The following is a 13,224-nucleotide window of genomic DNA, read 5'->3' as shown; positions in this document are numbered from 1 at the left end:
ACGTAGCAAGTTCAACATAAAGGCATCCAACCATATATATTACAATAGTTTCATCCAACGATACATGCATAGTTCAACGATACAAAAGAAACAGAGAAAGTGATAAGAAGCACTCCATCAATGCAAGCTTTCGTCAAGTGAATGAAATCTGCAAAATGGGAAATAAGAAAGTTAGGAGAAGAAGAAGTAAGCATACTTAGGTAAAAATAGAGCTAACCTAGCTAATTATGCCATTTTTGAGTGAACTAAGCATATTATGCCATTTTTTTATAAAGCAGCTTAGTATAGGTCATTATTGAGCTAGCCTAGGTAACGAAAAAGACGAAGACGAAGAAGAAGAAGAAGAAGAAGAAGAAGAAGAAGAAGGTTTTTACCCTTTTCCTTCTCATTCTTCTTCTTTTTCTCCTCTTCCTTTTTTTTCTTCTTCTTATTCCTTATTTGTGTCATTTTAGAGCTTACATAGGTAATTATGCCATTTTTGAGCTAGCTAAGCTTATTATATCAATTTGGAGGGAAAAAGGTAAGTGTAGGTCATTCTAACATAAGTAATTATGCCATTTTTGAGCTAACGTAGGTAAAATGGATCATTTTTGAGCTAACCTAGCTAAAATGGATCATATTGGAGCTAACCTAGGTAAACTTAGGTCATTTTGGAGCTAACCTAGATAAAATGGATCATATTGGAGCTAACCTAGGTAAACTTGGTCATTTTGGAGCTAACCTAGGTAAAATGGATCATATTGGAGCTAACCTCGGTAAAATGGGTCATTTTGGAGCTAACCTAGCTAATTATGCCATTTTTGAGTTAACTAAGCATATTATGCCATTTTTGACATAAGTAAGTATAGGTCTTTATTGAGCTAACCTAGGCAACTAAGCATATTAGAGCTAATTTAGCATTTTAGAGCTAACTTAGGTCATTTTGGAGCTAACTTAGGTACAATTGATCATTTTGGAGCTAATTAGGCTTATTATGTCATTTCCGAGGAAAATAAGCTAACTATATGACATATATGAGGTTACTAAGATTGTTATGCCATTTCAAACCTACGTAAGCTAATTATGCCATTTTTACATAAGTAAGCTAAGTGTATGTCATTATTGAGCCTAGGTAACTAAGCATATTAGAGATAACTTAGCATATTAGAGATAACTTAGGTTATTTCGGAGGAAACAAAGCTAAGTATAGATCATTTTGGAGCTAAGTAAGCTAATTATGTCATTTTAGAGGAAGATAAGCCAAGTCTAGGTCATTATGGTAAGCATTTTGGAGGAAATAAAGCTAAGTCTAGGTGTTTATGCATTTTGTAAGCAAAACACTAGAGAAAACTTACCGTCATCACGGAGGTGAAGGACCGCCGTGGCTCGTGTCGGTACCATCACCTGGAGAAGGATCGTGTGATGCTTGTCTGGAGGCACGTTGCACCAAAGATCATTTGCAATGTCTCGTTAGCATCAAGACACTCAAATGTTAATACTTGTAACTAATGACCATTCAAATTAAACGCACCGTGGTCCCCAGAGCAATCTTTGGCATCGGCGGAGGGGTCTGACCGGCCTTTTGGCACACAGACTGCACATTTGGTTTTCACGGGTCAGTCATACAAGTTAGTAATGAAACAAAAATTACGTGCATGATTTGGCTAATATGCAGAAGAAACTTACCACGAGGAGCTCGTACATGGCCCGGTTCTGCATGTCATTTTGTGCCCTCTCCTTCACCATCAACCTTGTCGTCTTCTCCTCCAACTCGAGCTCCCTCTCTGCCAGAAGCGCCTGGGTTCTATCTCTCTCAATCTAACACTACAAGAAATCTATTAATACATGACGGTTCTAGTATGTCACGGATCAATGAAAAACTGTCATGGGTGCCCATCCACGACGAACTTAAAATCCGTCATGTATATCGCATCATAATTTGACATCGTGCCATCCTTGACGGTTCATGACCGTCATGGATCTGCCCCACACATGCTTAACTGACATGCTTCTAACGGCGTTAACATGTTTGCCACATCATCATTTGACAAGGATCAGACATGGCAGCCCATGTAGGAATCAGCCCAATTAAAAGTTTGGCCCATCAAATGTCGACTAGGTCCAAGAGTGACGGCCCATAGAGCAATCAACCCAATTAAATTTTGGCCCATTAAACTATGGTCGGTCCAAGGCCCACTATTTCACTACAAGCAATACAACCACCTCTCATCCTATTTCTCTTATTTGGCCCATGGAAATTTTAAGGCAATATGTTTTATCCGAAAAATATATATGCTCATTTCATTCACTAAAATGGATGTTACATAAACAGACCAGGAAATACACATGTACAGGAGCAAAAAAATCAGTAAAAACTTAAAATTACAAATATCTCCTGGAGACACACTAAGCTACTCTCCAGCTCTTCAAGCGCCGGCGGCGCTCGCCATATTTCAACTTTCGTTAATCCCCGTGCCTTTATGGCCACAGACCCGGCCGTACCCGCCGAGGTCATCAGAGGGAGACACCATTTTCGCTACCATCTCGCCTCAAACCATGCTGCTGAACGGCACTCTGTCTCAACCGATGAAAACACCATCGAACCTGTAGTGCCTGCCAAGTCAAGAATTCCTAAGAACGGTTTGGGAAATCACAAACGAAAGGCTGGGAAAATCAAAAGCAACAGGGGGAGGGGAGACCTGTTGGGACTTGCAGCTCACAGCCTGCCGAGGATCCCGCCGGTCCGATGCGGCGAAACTCCATCAGGTGGAGGCTGAAGCGGGACCTTGAGCACGCCCGTAGTCATCGCGTCCGGCCCATCCAGCTTCTGCACGCCCACGAGGGACCTGGTCGCTCCTTGCAGCAAGATGGGAACCAGCGACGCATGCACTAGGTCCGCCTTTAGGGGCGTCCCCGCCTACTAGACGAGGCTAACGTCGTGACGGCAGATGGTCGATGCGGCGGTAGAGAGGTAGATGTTCGTGGATGAAGAGGTTGCGGCGGCTGGTAACGCGGCGGCTTCAGGATGCGGAGGGGAAGATGCCATGGATGGCGAGGTTGCGGTGGCTGCCAGCCTTTGTCTTTGTGTGGTGGCGGCCGCCATGGATGGAGAGGGTGGAGGGCGGTGGATCTGGAAGAGGCCGCCATGGATCCACTTCCTCCCGGTGGAAGATAAGTGGGCGTCTCGTGGGTCGTGGCTCGTGGGTGGACCGTGGACGGAAAGAAACACAAGAAAGAGGGGGAGTTATCCTTGCCGTTGGATTCGGGAGGATCAGATGGTGGTTGTCTGCGATCCGTGGGAGGGTTCGAACAACCAATCAGGACACAGGGATTGCCTCATGTGAGATACACGCCTGTGAACCTTAGTGGGCTTTTATGCGCTTCAGCCCAGCCCACTGAGGCCCGCCTTGAATTCGTCCTAATTTTTTTGCATTTTTATTAACAAATTAAGGCACCCTTGTAAAGTAACTTGCAAAAATATTCATCATATATATACCACAATACGTTATTTACATGTAATATACTGTTATATAAGGTTTTGTAGTCATTTAAATATTTTTAATATGATTTAATATTTTTATACTTTAAATGAATTTAAGTGTTCTTATTAAAAGTAATTCCATTCTGAACTACATGTATCTCAAATCAGGTTCAAAACTTTCAGAAATAAATACATGTAAAAACGTATTATTTTCAGTTTAGCTTATGTCCTCGAGATAGATGAAAATATAGAATGTTTGGTAGGGATAACTCAAACTTCTATTTCCAAGCTATCGGGAAAAATGATGATGATATCTAAAACTGGTTAGAAATTTATGAAAACCGGTATGGGGCCCTTTCCAGACCTCACGTGTTTGTGTTAAAATCTTAGGTAACTTAGGAAAATGTGGACTGTATATTGCTCTGTAAGGTATGCACATCTTGGGAATCTTAGAAACCGAATTACCTTCCGGCCGGAAGGGCATGCAAGTGTAGTTGCACACGAGGTGGACAGTAATCTAAAAAAGCATGTGGGCCTATTTTTCATTTAGATTTGGAACAATATTTTTGGCATATCTGAAAGAATTTTGTAATAGGCCAATAATTGTTTCCAATACATGATTTTCTTTTGCTGTATAATTATATGTTTTAAAACATATGAATATTTCTAAAAAGTACAGAAAAGTTTCAAATTTTGAATAATGGTTAATTTATGTTCCCATTAACAATTTGAATTTACATAGACTGGTTTTATGCAAAAAAATGTTTTTATTCTTCAAATAACAAATAGATTGGCCCTTGTTAATTAATTTGCAAAAGATAAATGGTTTGTTATGGATAATTCAAACTCTTAATTGTAACCTTTCAAAAAATGGTGTACCTTGAGTGTATAAAAAAATTCAATGCCAATAGATGAAACATGGCTACTTCGCCTTCAAATCTGACCCATTGCCTCTCAAAACCTAGATTCTTTCTTGGAGATGGTCTGGTTTCTAAGCAGCGTATGTCATAACTTTTGCAAAACCCGTTACCATGCCAAATTTCATGTTTTTCAGACTCCATTTACATTTTTGAGAATTAAAAAAAGGTAAACGCCATGCTCGGAGTCGTGTCATGGCACCCTCATGATTAGAATTTTTCTTTCCTTTTCTTGCGTAAGGCCTACACATAGACATACTAGCATAAATATGATTTTTAAACCAATATTGTGAACTTTTCATTCACCTGCAAATCAAAATTGAATTATATTCAGTAAGTGCCTAAAATTCACTAAATGACCTAAATATAGCAAACGGACCCGAAAAATGCCAAATTTTGAAAAGGTTCATCTAATAGCGTATGTTGAGTGTACAAAAAATTTCATGGCCAATGGATGAAGTAGTGATCGCTTCATCTTGAAGCCTGACCCGTTGCCTCAGGAAAACTAGTTTTTTCTCGGAGATGGTCTGGTTTCTAAGGAGCATATGTCACAACTTTCACAAAATCTTCTCAAAATTTTACAACATCCTCTGGGTGTCATATGAGGACACCATTCCAAAATTCATGGTTTTCAAACTCCATTTGCATTTTTTAGAATTGAAAAGACGGTAAACTACATGTTCGCGGTCGTATCTTGGCACCCTCATGATTCAAATTTCTTTACTTTTATTGCATAACGCTTAACCACAGACTTGCTAACACAAATATGATTTTTCAAACCAATTTTATGAACTTTTATTGCATAACACCTAAACATAGACTTGCTAACACAAATATGATTTTTCAAACAATAATCAAAGACAAGTAATATTGATCTGATGGAGTAATAAAAATTTACCATTGATATCATAATACTTTAAGAAAGTGTTAGTTTGTTCGACAAATGGTCAACATGTTATGGAAAATGTTTCATATCTATTAAAAAATTGTCGATGTGTTGTCAATAAATGTTTGTCGTGCATTAATATAAACAACAACGTGTATTTTTAAAAATTGTTGAATATGTTTCCAGGAAATGTTATACATGTATTGAAAAAGTGTATAACAAGTGTGCGTGATTTTGCTTCTGAATGAATATATATAAATCTATACAACAAATTTCACTACACATTGAACAGTTTAAACCCATGCCATAAATTTTGTTACCGTTTACAAGAAACCAAGAGGGAACATTTTGATGCTGCTTACATTAGAAACTTCTGTCCTAACAGACTCAACAAATCACCTGGAATGGGTCTCTCTTTGAGGGAGAGGTCATCTTTCAGAACAGATTCTCTCTCTCAATCAGTTTCACTAGTCTCTGTCTAATCAATCTTGGATCCTCACCAACATCTATGGGCCTTGTGAACAAGCAGACAAAGTTGAATTCATCAATTGGTTTTCAAACATTCATATGCCACTGGACACTAATTGGATTCTAGTTGGAGACTTCAACTTTATTAGAGCCCCCTCTGACAGAAACAGACCTGGTGGAGATGTTAATGAAATGCTTCTCTTTAATGAAGCCATAAATAATCTTGGTTTAATTGAGCTTCCACTACATGGCAGAAAATACAGCTGGAGTAATATGCAACAAATCCCTTTGTTGGAAAAACTGGATTGGTTCTTTACCTCTGCTTCATGGATGACTTCTTTTCCTGATACAATTGCTATGCCTCTTTCCAGGCCTATATCTGACCATCTCCCTTGTGTCATCAAAATTGGAACTGCTATTCCAAAGGCAAAGGTTTTTAGATTTGAAAATTACTGGTTAAAACACTCTGACTTTAAAGAGGTTGTCTCTGCAGCCTAGAGTATACCTATGGGTAATCTTGATGCAGCAAAAAGCTTGAATGCCAAGTTCAAAAACTTGAGAAGGGCTCTCAAACTTTGGGCTAAAAATTTGTCTTGCCTTAAAGCTAAAATTGCAGCAATTAATGAGGTCATTTTCTTGCTTGATTTGTTTGAGGAATTCAGAGACCTAGGAGATTTTGAATGGAACTGCAGGGTGATTCTAAAGGAGCATTTGCTCATTTTGCTCAAAAACCAAAAGATCTATTGGAAGCAGAGAGGAAAGATCAAGGGTGTCAAATTTGGTGATGAAAACACAAAATTCTTTCATACAAAGGCATCTATTAACTATAGGCATAATCACATTGCAATGCTGAGAAATGATGACCAAGTGGAAATAACAGACCATGCAGGAAAAGCAGCTCTTTTGTGGAATGCTTTCAGGAAAAGATTAGGGCAATCTCAGAAAACCACAATGCACTTTGATCTAAATTCCCTGCTACAACATCAAGCTAGTCCTTTAGACTTTGAGCAACTGGAAATTCCTTTCACTGAGGAAGAAATCAATGAGGTAGTCAAGCACTTGCCATCAGACAAGTCTCCTGGTCCTGATGGATTTAACAATGAGTTCTTTAAGAGCTGCTGGGACATTATAAAGCCTGATGTCACTAGACTGATACATGAGTTCTATGCTGGGAAAATTTCACTAGAGAGTATCAACACCTCTTTCATCACTTTAGTTCCCAAGGGGCCCACTCCAACTACTGCAAATGATTTCAGGCCTATTTCTTTGCTAAACTGATGTCTCAAGCTCATCACTAAATTGCTAGCAAACAGATTGCAAAAGGTGATTCTCAAAATGGTCCATATTAATCAGTATGGTTTCCTAAAGGAAAGAGCTATCCATGGCTGTCTTGGCTGGGCATATGAGTACTTGCATAAATGCCACAAGTCCAAGGAGGAAGTTGTTGTGTTGAAATTAGACTTTGAAAAGGCCTTTGACCTCCTTGAACACTCTACAATCATTGACATCCTCAAAGCAAAGGGATTTGGAGAAAGATGGATTGGCTGGAATAAAATGTTATTTACATCTGCCTCTTCACAAGTGCTTCTCAATGGCATTCCTGGGAAAAAGTTTTACTGTCTCAGTGGAGTAAGGCAAGGGGACCCCCTCTCTCCCCTCCTTTTTGTGCTTGTTGCCGACCTCCTACAGTCAATCATGAACAGAGCTATGAACCTGGGACTTCTTACACCTCCTTTGCAAGTGCAGTCATGTCCAGATTTGCCCATAGTGCAGTATGCAGATGATACTTTGATTATCATGCAAGCTGATGCCACACAGCTCCACTGTCTCAAAGCTCTACTCCACACTTTTGCAGATGCTACTGGTTTAAAGGTCAATTACAACAAATCAAACCTCATATCAATCAATGTGAATGATGATAAAATGGAAATATTGACTGGTACTTTGAACTGCAAGAAGGGATCACTCCCTTTCAATTACCTGGGCATGCCTCTAGGGACTTTAAAACCAACAGTGGAACAATGTTTGCCTTTAGTGAGCAGAATTGCCAAAAAACTAGTGGGACTGTCTTCTTTTATGACTCTTGCTGGCAGGTTGCTTCTGGTCAAGTCAGTGCTCAATTCTCTTATTATATATTTCATGGGCTGCCTTGATGTGCCTGTAACCATCAAAAATCAGGTTAACAAATACCTGAGACACTGTCTTTGGAGAGGACCAGATTTGGAAGATCACAGACCTGCTATGGTAGCATGGTCCACTGTTTGTAGGCCTAAAAATCAGGGTGGCCTTGGAGTGATGAACATCTTTGTGCAAAACCAAGCTCTTCTGCTCAAAAACCTTCACAAATTTTACAATAGGGAAAACATCCCATGGGTCAACCTCATTTGGGAGGCTTATTATGACAATGGCATCCTGCCAGGGCAAAAATGGGAAGGATCTTTCTGGTGGAAGTGTAATTTGAGGATCATTGACAGCTATAAATCCATGGCAAGATGCACAATTGGTGATGGTAAATCTGCTCTGTTTTGATCTGACCTCTGGCACTCTGCTTGCCTGAATCAATTTTTTCCTCATCTTTACTCCTTTGTAAAAGATCAGAACCTTTCAGTGCAAAGGTTTCTTCAGTTTGAATACTTGGAAGACCTATTTCACCTGCCACTTACTGAGGAAGATTTCATGGAATTTGAGTTGATGGAGGAGATTTGTGACACATTAAGAGGATCTGAATTCAGAGAGCACTTGGACTCATGGAGTTATATGTGGGGAAATAATACTTTTTCTGTGGCCAAAGCTTATAAAATTTTGATAGGAGTCAAAATTGTTCCAGCACAGTTCAACTGGATTTGGAAGAGTTCTTGCTAGCCAAAACACAAGGTCTTTTTTTGGAGACTTCTGCATGATAGACTCAATACCAGGAATCTCCTCAGGAGGAAAACTTTTCATCTAGACAACTACAATTGTGCTACCCTCAGCTGTCAGCAGGAAGAAACTCTACAACACCTGTTCTGGACTTGTCCTTTTGCTTCTGCTTGTTGGGACACCCTATGCCCCAACAGACAAAGAAATCTCGCCATCATGGAAGCACTTCCAGACTTAAGGTGTAATCTACAATAACCTTTTTCTATGGATATCATTATCATTGCATCATGGGCCATTTGGATTATCAGGAATGATAAGATATTCAAAAACATCCCCACCAGCATTGACAGATGGAAATTCATCTTCCTCTCAGAGCTCCACCTGCTCAAATTCAGAATCAAGGAGAAGTTTGCATATGCCTTCATTTCTTGGTTGGGCAGTCTTGTCCTGTAATTTAATGTAATTGTAATTTTTTGTTTGGTCTAGTAGGCCTTTGTTTTTTTGTTTTCTTTGGGGCTTAACTCAAGCCTTGTATGTTTGTATACTCTTTGTTTTATTAATAATATAAAAATTGCAATGGGGTTTTTCCCTACTGTGTATAGTCAAAAAAATTGTTACCGTTCACTAGCATGGTGGCTAGCTGCTTTGCTTATTACCCATGAGAGTCGGGATCGGATCCCACCTCGCACGCTCCTTTTTCTCTATAGTACTTTTACACGGTTATTCATTAGGTCTCACTTTGCTTTTATTGTTTTGCTATTTTTTCTTTCAGTGGTAATAACATGTGGGGCTAACACTTAACCACGAGCGCATTATTCTTGATATTATTTCTCTCGATCGTAATGACATGTGGGCCAACACTTTACTGTTCACTAGCGTGGCCACAAGCACATTATTCTCGTATTTCTTGCAGTATTACTATGAGAGTAAATGACTTTTACATGGTTATTCATTAGGTCTCACTTTGCTTTTATTATTTTGATATTTTTTCTTTCAGTGGTAATAACATGTGGGGCTAACACTTTACTGTTCGCTGACATGGGAAACTAACCACGAGCGCATTATTCTTGCTATTATTTCTCTCAGTCGTAATGACATGTGGGGCCAACACTTTACCGTTCACTGACGTGGCCACAAGCACATTATTCTCGTATTTCTTGCAGTATTACTATGAGAGTAAATGACATTGATATGTGGTCCATACAATGGGCACCCGTGTGTATTCCTAACAGCTCTGAATGACACGTGGGTCAAACAAGGAGCATCCACACCACACATAAATAAGAGGAATCCGTGACGGTCCGGTTATACTAGTGTATAAGGGGAAAAGCTAGGTTCAATTCATCAATCTGTGACAGTTTTTGTGACGGTATCTCAATGTCCGTTGTCAAGAGGTCAATGTTTTTTGGGCTCATTCGCATCCTTCTAATCGGTGACGGCTATCATGACGGATTAGAGAAACCGTCATCGACTGTGACGGATTTCCATATCGTCACCAGAAATCCGTCATGGATTAACAGATGTCTTGTAGTGTGAAGAGCAGCCTGCAATACCACTCCTTGTTAGCATTATAATCATCAATGGCTGCACACACAATGCAATGCTTGAAAGAAATCTGAGACCGTATAACTAACCTGGAAGGCGAGCTCGACTGACCATTGACGAGGCCTTATCTCAGGATTCGTTTGGCGCGCCTTGATCTCCGGGAGAGTGCGAGGACAACGGATAAGTCCATCTCCAATGGCTATCGAGCCATGGGACCTCCCGCCACCAGATATCATCACCAGCTCTGGATCAAACGGACCACTCGGGTTAAAGTCCTCCCCTATCCTCGTCTTCCCCTCATCTCTGTACTTCACGAGCTTGTTGTGGGTGGAGATGTTGGTGAAGTTCTCTGGATGATCGAGTTCAGACGCAAAGAATGCATTGGCCTTCTTGAACGGGGCAGTATGGGTCATGGCATAGATGTCGAACACCTCTGGCACCGGTGCCATATTGTGTCCCGCCTAAAAGAGAGGAACATAGTATTAGTAATTAAAGGGCAAAAGCTAGCATGACAAAATGAATTGCACGAATCATGAAGCAAACCACATACCCAGTTCCGCCCGTATTGAAATAAGTTGGCAGTGACTTGATGGTGTGGCACACCTCTCATTTGGGCACGCTTGTCCTTGGCACCTTTGTGGACGGCCCGCCATGCGTCTGAGCACCACTCATCCACCAACACCTCCCAACAATCCATATTATCAGCACACCATCTCAAGGGCACCTAAGTCAGTAAAGAGAAACTTGAGCGCTACGCCTACGAATCAAATCAACGAAACTAAGAACAAGGCCTTAAGAATATAGGCAATTACCTTCATGTACTCCTCCTTCTGGAGATACTTTCTGCGGCACTTCTTCTTGGGCTTCCGAACACCACGCGAGGCGAAGCAATCTCGAACAGCCTGCACCCGAGCCTTGTGGCGTAAGTTTTGTAGTAGGCGCCTACACTCGGCATCGATAACCTGTTCACAGGCCTCCTCGTATCCCTCTTCACACCTGTAGAAGGTCTGCAATCAAATGAGACAACATTGATTAGTACAATAACTAAGCTTATTCGAAGATTTTTAATTGTGTAAATGAGAAATTACCCAAAACGTTCTCATCACCATGTCGGCCCTCGTGTGGCACAAGACACCGTCGATGATCTCCTCCGACGGGGCCGGGGAAGCCAAGTAGTGCTCCCAGGTCAATCCTAGCTCTGGAGCTGACCCTCACCGGGCAACGTGACCCACCCCGGGAAGTTTTGTCAGCAAAACACATCAAGGACTTGGTTGGGCCGGCGGACATCCTGATGGTGGTCCCAACCCCTGCAGTATGACAAGGCCAACGCATTAGATATTTTGATAAAACATGATGGCAAAAGGTACAAAAAGAGTAAATGCACTTACCTCATCCCATCAGGCCAAATCAACCACATCTTCTCACGAGTCGCCGGCACGGACGGGAGCCATGTACTACCACGTTGGTAGATGGTGGCTTCCTCAACCACCTCGTCCTCGCTGCTATCATCAGCATGGCCACTTGACCCCTTAGGCGGATCCTGCCAAGTACCCCATCCAGACGTCTCCTGGGAGGTAGCCTGGGGCGGAGTCACGTGGGCCCAAGCGTCCTAGCCCGAAGTCTCGTGGGCCGAAGAGGAGGGGGCGAAGGCCCGTTGACCCGAGGCTCATGGACCAGAGTTTCGTGGGCTGAAGAGGAGGGGGAGAAGGCCCGTCGACCCGAAGCTCATGGACCGGAGTCCGCGTAGCCTCCTCCTTAGGCGTGCCTCCCTAGCAGTCATGTGCTCGGGTGACTCAGCTAGGGGTGGCGGCGAGGAAGGCGTAGGAGCCTGCCTACCTCTCCTGTGGCCACGTCCTCCCCAACCTCCTCTCTTCCTCCCTTCCCGACCTCCTCTACCGGTGGGCAATGACGCCGACGAAGAAGCACCCACCGGTGAAGCCGTACACTCGTACAACGCTCTCCAGAGAGGTACGGGTGGAATGGAAGTACCACTCCCACCATGCCGAGGACGAGCGCCCACCATCTTTCAACACCTGTCATGACAGAAGAGTAAACAGAATTAGTACAACATAAAAAAAATTGAATACCAACATGAATAATAAAATGTATATTAACTCATGAGTCGGCTTGGGTGTTTCAAGTTTCAACCCCTCTTCCACCCTCAACCCCTCGGTGACCGTCTACCCCTGAACCCTCAGCGACCCTCGACCCCAGACCCCTCGGCGGTCTTGTCGAACACCTTCACATTGAGCATGGTGCAGTTGTTGTCATAGCTTAAGATGCAGACGTGTCCGAGCTAAAGGTCATTAGCACGGGTGAACTGCTTCCATCCGTTATTCGTGCATGGATGGAAGCAGTTCGCCCAGTCTCATGACCTTCAGCCCGGGGACGTCCTCATCTTAAGCTACGACACCAGTCGGTTAGCACTCGGACCGGAAGATCCTCGACCATTGACCCCTAGACCCTCGACCCTTCGGTGGTCCTGTCGAACACCTTCACTGTGAGCATGGTGCGGCTGTTGTCGTAGCTTAAGATGCGGACATGCCCGAGCTGAAGGTCATCAGCGCGGGAGAACTGCTTCCATCTGTTATTCATGCACGGATGGAAGCAGTTCGCCTAGTCTCATGACCTTCAGCTCGGGGACGTCCTCATCTTAAGCTACGACACCAGTCCGTCAGCACTCGTACCGGAAGATCCTCGACCATCGACCCCTCGCCCCCTCGGTGGTCCTGTCGAACACCTTCACTATGAGCATGGTGTGGCTGTTGTCGTAGCTTAAGATGCAGACGTGCCCGAGCTGAAGGTCATTAGCGCGGGTGAACTGCTTCCATCCTTTATTCATGCATAGATGGAAGCAGTTCGCCCAGTCTCATGACCTTTAGCTCGGGGACGTCCTCGTCTTAAGCTACGACACCAGTCGGTCAGCACTTGGACCGGAAGATCCTCGACCATCGACCCCTAGACCCTCGACCCCTCGCCCCCTCGGTGGTCCTGTCGAACACCTTCACTGTGAGCTTGGTGCGGCTATTGTCGTATCTTAAGATGCGGACATGCCTGGAAGGTCATCAGTGCGGGCGAACTGCTTCCAT

The 13,224-nt window shown here is 42.8% G+C and overlaps 1 long non-coding RNA gene across 1 annotated transcript; it reads right to left on the bottom strand.

Moving 5' to 3' along the window:
• Positions 1-2,252: 2,252 nt before the first annotated feature.
• LOC123165240 (uncharacterized) lies at positions 2,253-3,271 on the bottom strand. The gene is made up of 2 exons (XR_006482867.1): positions 2,679-3,271; positions 2,253-2,592 (listed from the first exon to the last, which is right to left on the bottom strand). It is a non-coding gene; the product is annotated as an uncharacterized lncRNA (long non-coding RNA).
• Positions 3,272-13,224: the final 9,953 nt, after the last annotated feature.

This window comes from Triticum aestivum, chromosome 7D, assembly GCF_018294505.1.
Source record: "Triticum aestivum cultivar Chinese Spring chromosome 7D, IWGSC CS RefSeq v2.1, whole genome shotgun sequence".
In the NCBI taxonomy this organism is placed as follows: domain Eukaryota; kingdom Viridiplantae; phylum Streptophyta; class Magnoliopsida; order Poales; family Poaceae; genus Triticum; species Triticum aestivum.
Note: the sequence above shows the minus strand (reverse complement) of the source record. Positions and strands in the feature narration are given on the sequence as shown.